Source organism: Nannospalax galili, unplaced genomic scaffold, assembly GCF_000622305.1.
Source record: "Nannospalax galili isolate Female #2095 unplaced genomic scaffold, S.galili_v1.0 scaffold781, whole genome shotgun sequence".
Lineage (NCBI taxonomy): Eukaryota > Metazoa > Chordata > Mammalia > Rodentia > Spalacidae > Nannospalax > Nannospalax galili.
Genome location: NW_008346898.1, coordinates 977315 through 984266, shown reverse-complemented (window position 1 = coordinate 984266; position 6952 = coordinate 977315). Strand labels below are relative to the sequence as shown.

At 49.1% G+C, this 6952-nt stretch overlaps 1 long non-coding RNA gene across 1 annotated transcript in view; it reads right to left on the bottom strand.

Moving 5' to 3' along the window:
• Positions 1 to 4961: 4961 nt before the first annotated feature.
• LOC103742199 overlaps positions 4962 to 6952 on the bottom strand; it is a 2964-nt gene continuing 973 nt past the window's right edge. Inside the window, exons 2-3 of the long non-coding RNA XR_607615.1 lie at positions 5247 to 5361; positions 4962 to 5040 (exon numbers count right to left, since the gene is read on the bottom strand). This is a non-coding gene — a long non-coding RNA (uncharacterized LOC103742199). The remainder of the gene's footprint in view (positions 5041 to 5246; positions 5362 to 6952) is intronic.

Sequence of the window (6952 nt, the reverse complement as noted above, 5' to 3'; positions counted from 1 at the left end):
GAGCATCTAAACTGTCAATCTAGAAGCCAATTCTTTCCTCTTTCACAGGCTATTGTGAGATCCAGTGAAAGCTGAGACAGATTGAGAACTTGTGCTGCCTGAAGCTGCTGTGGGCCAAGCTGGGTTGTGGCTGAGGTATATAGCCATCATGCCAGGGGACAGGGGCTTTGAAATAGGCATATTTGAGACACACTTGAGATGCCCCCAGTGATGCTGCAAGACATTTGAAAAGGTCCCTGTAAGTCCTTGAATGCGTGACTCATTCATACAGGAAATATCTCTTCCCTGCTCTTTTTGGTTTGAGGTAGGGGTGTGTGTGTGTGTGTGTGTGTGTGTGTGTGTGTGTGTATGTCTGTGTGTCTGTGTGTGTCTGTGTCTGTGTGTGTGTACCTGTGTGTATTTGCATTTGGAGACCAGAGGTTGATATCTTTTTCAATAGCTTCTCTGTCTTATTTTTTCGAGACAAGGTTTCTCACTGAGCTTGAAGCCTGTCATTTTGGCTAGGCTGGTTGGCTAGCAAACCCCTGGGATCCTCCTGTCTCTGCCCTCCAGAACTGGGGTTACAAATGCCTATGCTTGGCTTTTACATGTGTTCTAAAGATCCAAACTCAGGTCCTCATGCTTGCCCAGCAAGCACTTTAGTCACTAGATCATTATCTCCCCTGCCCAGTTGCTTGTGGTTTGGGGGACAGACTCACTTTTTACTTTAGCCTGGAGTAGAACCTACTATGTAGCCCAGGTTGGCCTCAAACTTGAAGCAATCCTCCTGCCCCAGCTTCTGAGTCCTGGACTTACAGGCACACTCCCCATGCCTAGCAGAAACATTTTCTTACTATGCACATCTACTTGTGATGCACCAATGTCAGACCACCCACCATGCCTGGGCCAGTCAGACACCTAACCTCTCAATCTATACCAGAGACTCCATACCTCTTCTCTTCAAATCTCCTGACAGCTATATGAAAACAGGTGCCACTATACCTAATTCACAGCTGGGGGATGGAGTTCTCCAAGAGTCAAGTAACTTGAGCTCTTCTTCTCTTGAATTGCCTCAGCCTTCTAGATGGGAGAAGAATTCCAAGAGCATTTTCATAACTGACAGAAATGATTTTAATAATGTTTGCCACCCAGGAAACCCTCATTCAAAGGTTCCCAGGGGACAATATAGACCACAGGCAGGGATCCATTGAAGACAACCAACAATTCTAGACTGGATAAATTCATGGCCTTTTATTAAAAATGGTGCTTGGGTCTGGTGACACTGCTGGCTATTGGTAATGGAGGAGGCTGAGTACTTAAACCTGTTAAGAGACATTAGCAAACAAGATAATAAAAGTTATTTGTTTAGTATATATTTAAATAGAATGAGAAACATGGGTTCTAGAGTTGGGCTGCTGAGTCTCAAAATCACACCACCCTTGGCGAGCAATGTAATGTCTTTAGTTGCTCTCTATCACTTTGGTCAAATGAGGTTAGAATAGTACCTATCTCAAAGCATTTTGGGGAAAAGAACTCAAATGAGTTAATACATGGCAAAGCTTTTAGAATACAGGAAGCACTCACTAAACACTATCTGTTAGAACTTCTGCGTCACCGCTTTCCCAGGCAACGACTAAGGAACAGGCACTTGGGTTCCCATTTTAACAGAGTGGTTCAGTCACTAATCCAAGGTCACACCGCTGTAGATGGTAAAGCAGGACTAGGACCCCAGGTTACCCTGAACTGGAATGACTTTCCTTTTCCACTTCCTCTGAAGACCTTGGAGAGAAAAGCACCATCGACTCAGAGCTTTTCAATAACCAAGTGGGCAGGGATGACAGATGGAAGGGACAAAGTGGAAGCATTCGGCTGATATGGGTGATTCAGGAAGACTCCTGCAGAATAAAGCAAACCCTCCCACCCTACAGCAAGCATGGCTCTGAGAGGGTCAAGAGCATCCCACCCCCAGGCCCCAGCAGGTAGCTCGGAGCAGTGGGAGGCAGGACATGAAAAAGAAGGCGTGGTTCAGGAGGCCAAGAGACCAGACCTTCCCCCAGAACCAACCTTTCATTCGCAGCTGCGCTTAGCTCCTGCACAGGGCTGTTATATTTTAGGAATTAAAAGCTCTGCCTGGTAAAAGCACCAGCCGGCATACACGTTAGCTGAAAAATGTGCCGTCACTGGCCAACTTCCCTGCCTGCTGCCGGCACCCCATGTTCAAAGGCTTCCCGCCTCTCGGTGCTTAGGGTTCTTCTCCACCTTTGAGAGTCGGCTCAGTTTCAGAGGCTAGCTGAGGACAAAGGAACCTCTGGCCTGTTTGTCCTGTTGAGTGTTTTGAAAAGAATGTTCTCAGAATAACCAGCTCACTCTTGAGCGTGCTGGGCCGGAAGCTTTAGCCAAGCCAGCCTGTTCATATCAATATGTTCATCAGCAGGGTTGGTTCCAGAACAATTTCTAGCAGGGGAGCTCACCCAGCACAGCCCCTAATGTGATCCCTTTTGAAAGCACACTGGAGCCTGCACAGACTTCACTCACAGTTCACTGGTTCACTATTTAACACCACAGCAAGGCGCTGGGTTTCCTCCCCACAGGCAAAGCCCAGGAGATAGCGACAGCCAGAGGTCAGAGTTGTCTGGCCGGGGAGCCACAGGGCTCCTATATTACAGAGCTGATCCTCCACTTTCTGCTCTGGCCAGCACCCTGGGAAGATGCTGGGAAGGAAAGGAGGTGAGCTCCTAAGGCAAGTAGTGCCCTACCCACCAGGAAATCAATAGAAGACTGCTTGCAAGATGCAGCCTTTCCTAACCTCCACCCCACGTAACGTTGACAGTCATTCGAACTTGATTTCATCTGAATGCAGACATGAAGGAGGAGTGGGGTAGGGCAGAGTAGGCAGAGTGGCCTCCACACCTCTGAGAAGAGGGATGCAGTGTGGTAACTGATAGAGCCTCCTGTGCCCCAGGGAGAGCGGGTTCACAGCCTACCTCCGGGTTTACTACTCATTCATAAGTGCATCATTTATAAGATGCAGGTAAAGATGTCCAGCTTCTGGGGTTGATGTCATCATGAGAAAAATGAGGTCATAAAGCAACTGTCACCCAAAGGGCACCCACAAATGGTTGCCTCCCTTCTCCCTGCACTGCAGAGGGGTCGCCTCTGGGACTTCTAGGGGTGGGCTACTATTTTATTGCAGTGGAGCTGAAAAAGGAAGCTGCATATCCCGCTCAGATGGGATGTCAGAGATAAGCAAATGAAATGGAATAACCTGAATCCGTAAAGCCATGCACATTTTCTAATCTGTGCTCTCCCTCTCCCTTGGCAGAACCTTCTGAAATAGAGAAGAATAAAAGTCATCCTTATGACTTTGCACAATCTGGTGGAGGGGGCAGCTTTCAGTACCAGGATCTCCAGGCATTCTTCTATGATGCTGAGCAGCCTCCACAGATTGCAGATAAGCCTTCCCTCCCAGTCAGGCCGGCAAACTCATCCCAACCCCTGCCTACAGAAACTCAAAATCACTTTCTGTCTAGGTGCCCTGATATACTACCCAGGCTCCCTCAAATCCCCCTGCTAAGCCTCCTGAAATCACCAGAACCTCTGTTCTGTGCATAGCAATGAGATATCACAAAACATTGCCACACAAAGGTTGTTCTTTCTAGAGGACAAAGGGGAAAAAAATGAAGCTCTCAATAAAGGCTTTTGGAGCCACCACTCACAGCCTCTGAATCCCTTGGCAGGTGGAAGGCCTCTCCTTTCTCCTCCAACTGCAAAGGCAGGTTTTGAGGTGCACGTTACGCAGAGCAGCCTAATACTGTATTCTTCTCCTTCCCTACTAGCTGAGCCTAGCTGCTGTACTCTGGATTTGAGGCTGATGAAGGTTGAACTCAGGATGGCTCCATCTCCACAACCTAAGTGAAAGGGAGATCTGAGGTCATTACCAGAATGAACCAGTGAGAAAGAAACCACTTAGTGTTGAAAAAGATGGTGGGGGGGACTGCTTCAGCTGGTGTCTTAGCCCCACCTTTTTGGCTATCCAGGGAGATGGTAAAATACATGATCACTTATATGGTTTGTCCTGGGTGGCTCCCTGGAGGAAATATCAAGTCCCTGGAATAAGACTAATTCAGAGCCTTCTCCTAAGCAAGGAGAGGACATACCCTTCTCTCGAGTCTGGCCAGGGGCCACTGAAAACTCTAGGGTCCCCAGAAAGAAGAATTCTGCCACTTAGAGTTCTGGAATCTGGCTGAGCAGAAATTTCCAGATTTCAATTGTGCTCACCCAGGCACGACAAATGGCCTCAGACAGCCTTGAGTTTGCTCCAGCTCCTTTTACCAGTGGACAAGTCCTTATTTGACTCCACAGTCTACACCTGCACAACCTCAGGACCAAGTGTGGTTGTGGGCTGGGTATCCATAGACAGATGGGTAAACTGTCACATCCCCCACTGGGGTCTCCCCAAATTAACAAAAAATAATAACACATTGGAATAGTTCTTGACAATGGCAAAGAGGCTGGTTCATGCTCTCAAGGAATTCTGGCCTTACAGTCACTGGACCTGAGCTAGGACTTGACCCTTCCACCTTCTGGTGTGAGAGCCTAGGCAAGCTCCTCTCCTTCTCTTCAACTTGACTGCCCAGATGTGGTAAGGGAGATGATAAGAATTAACAGAGTGTAATATACATCCCCAAAGGGCGTCTGGGTCCCTGTCTCCAAGAAAGGCTAGAAAATGTGGCATTTGCTGTTCTTACCACAAATGGCTGCCAAGTGCAGGCAATGCAGGAGGCTTTTTCCATGGCCCTCAAAGCAACTCTGAAGGGTGGACTGGAGAGACATCTTTTGGGTGTGTGTGACTGGGCCAGATTACTCTGGTCTTTACTGGGGAGCCGGTGCAAGGTGGCAATGATCTATGGTCCAAGTCCTGTTCTCAGATTACACACATGGACGCGTGCGCGCGCGCGCGCACACACACACACACACACACACACACACACACACACACTGTTTGGAGCACAGGAGCTGGTCCATTCTGCCTCCTGGGAATGAAGCGTTCTGTCTCATTTCCTGTGGGATTGACACAAGAGTTGCTAGCATGGAGGGTCCCACTGCCGACTTGTATTTATCTCAGCTACCTAATAAAAGATAAGGGGGAAGCTCCTCCTCCCACCCGGAAAGATTTAACTATGGCACTTTCATTTGTTTCTGCCAAAAAGCAGGATGGACTGGAGGGAATGCTCCCGAGTAACCGGATTGGATGTGGGTTTTCATACCTTGTTTCCTGGATTCCTTGGGCCATAAAGGTACTGCCAGCTGCAGGGTGTGATGTGGGGCCTGGGCACAGGGACTCTGCATTTCTCATTCACTCTGACCTTCTACAGCTCTTCTCTGCAAGGATAGAGGTGGGAGATGAGGTTTCTTTATGTTAGGCTTCTGGGGAGGATTTGCTCTGAAACAAGGATTTACTCCTAAAAGATCAAGATTTGTCTTTTTCAGAGCCTCTGAGAACAGAACTTTGACTTCATCTTTGAGACTATTAGGCACAAAGGTGAATAGCTTTGTTCTGAGCTAGTGGTAACCATCATGCCTCCTGACCTACCCAGACATACATCAGGCACCTGCTGTATACAGAACTCCAGAGAAGGTGGCAATAAATTTTAACACTTAAAACCTAAAAAGAAGCAGGGCAATGACCCTTGCCCTTTGAAACTTTGGAAGGCAGAAAAGACACCCCCAAAGGCAGAAGAAAGGGCCAACAAATGCTAATTAGTGCAGCCAACCTGGCCTTCAGGCTATAGTACTTGACAATGATTTTCCCCATTTATTTATATTCCCCTCCTCCTAACAAAAGATCATTTTCCAGGGAGCAAATATTCGCACATCTGCTAAGTCCTTACCATACACACTAGACAACAGAAAGTCTCATACTCCCAGGGGAGCAAGAACAGTGGTACCAGCATGAGGTCATTAATTTTCCCTGAGGAGTATCAGAGAAGGTGCCACAAATGAAGTAAAATTGAAAGGACAACAGCTCTCCATAGACCTCTTTCTATTGCTGGAGATACAGAACAGAAGCCCACAGGACACTCCTTGGAAGGGCAGCACAGGTGTAAAGGGAAGAAACATCCCACCTCAGGCCTCCTGGAGGGAAGAGTTTGGCCTGGGTATTAGTGGAAGAGTCTGGAATGGCTCTGAGGAGAAAGGAGTGTGTCCAGCCTGGGACCCCGCCAGCACCAAAAGCAATTAAGTGAAGAAGCCAGAGGGCCTGAGGCAGAGGCTGGCAATAAAGGGAAGTCCATTACGGTCCAGTAGAGCCAAAGGCAGGAAGAAGAATGGGCATGAGGAAGACCTGGGAGAAAGAGCAGAACAGCTGGAGGCCGCAGTGGCTCACATCTAACACAGCTGGGGTGGGGGTGGGGATGCTGTCTCTGCCAGTAATGCACTGTCGAAAATGTGATTGTGGTGAGCCACATCTTCCGTCCCACCTCCGAAGTCCAGGGCTTCCCAGAGCCTGCCTGGAGAAACCTTGCACTGCCCTGGTTGAGGTGGAGGAGACTTGGGCCTGGCTTGGCCTGTCATGTATGCCTGCCATCTGGACCCACATCTGGGGCGTTTGGAAAGGTGATAAGGGCACTGACTCCACACCCATGCCTGTACCTTCACAGCCGGGTAGAGTCGCACATACATATTAATTCAAAGGGAAAGGAGAAAGCACACGCTTACACACCCAACTCCACATACTGCTGAATCCCCAGGGGCTAAGGGGAACCTGGGTGTCCCAGGTTGGGAGGAAAGGTGACTGGAGACGCGGTTTCTCTTCCGTCCTCCGGGGGAACCCTTCCCTCGGCTTCCTTCGGTCTAATAATGTGAATGAAGAGCGAGAGAAAGAGAGCGCGCGTGAGCGCGGGGAGGGAAAATCCGGGCGGGGGGGGTGGAGCAGGCGGAGCGCAGCAGAGCGCCCAGCCGCTCCGGGGCCCAG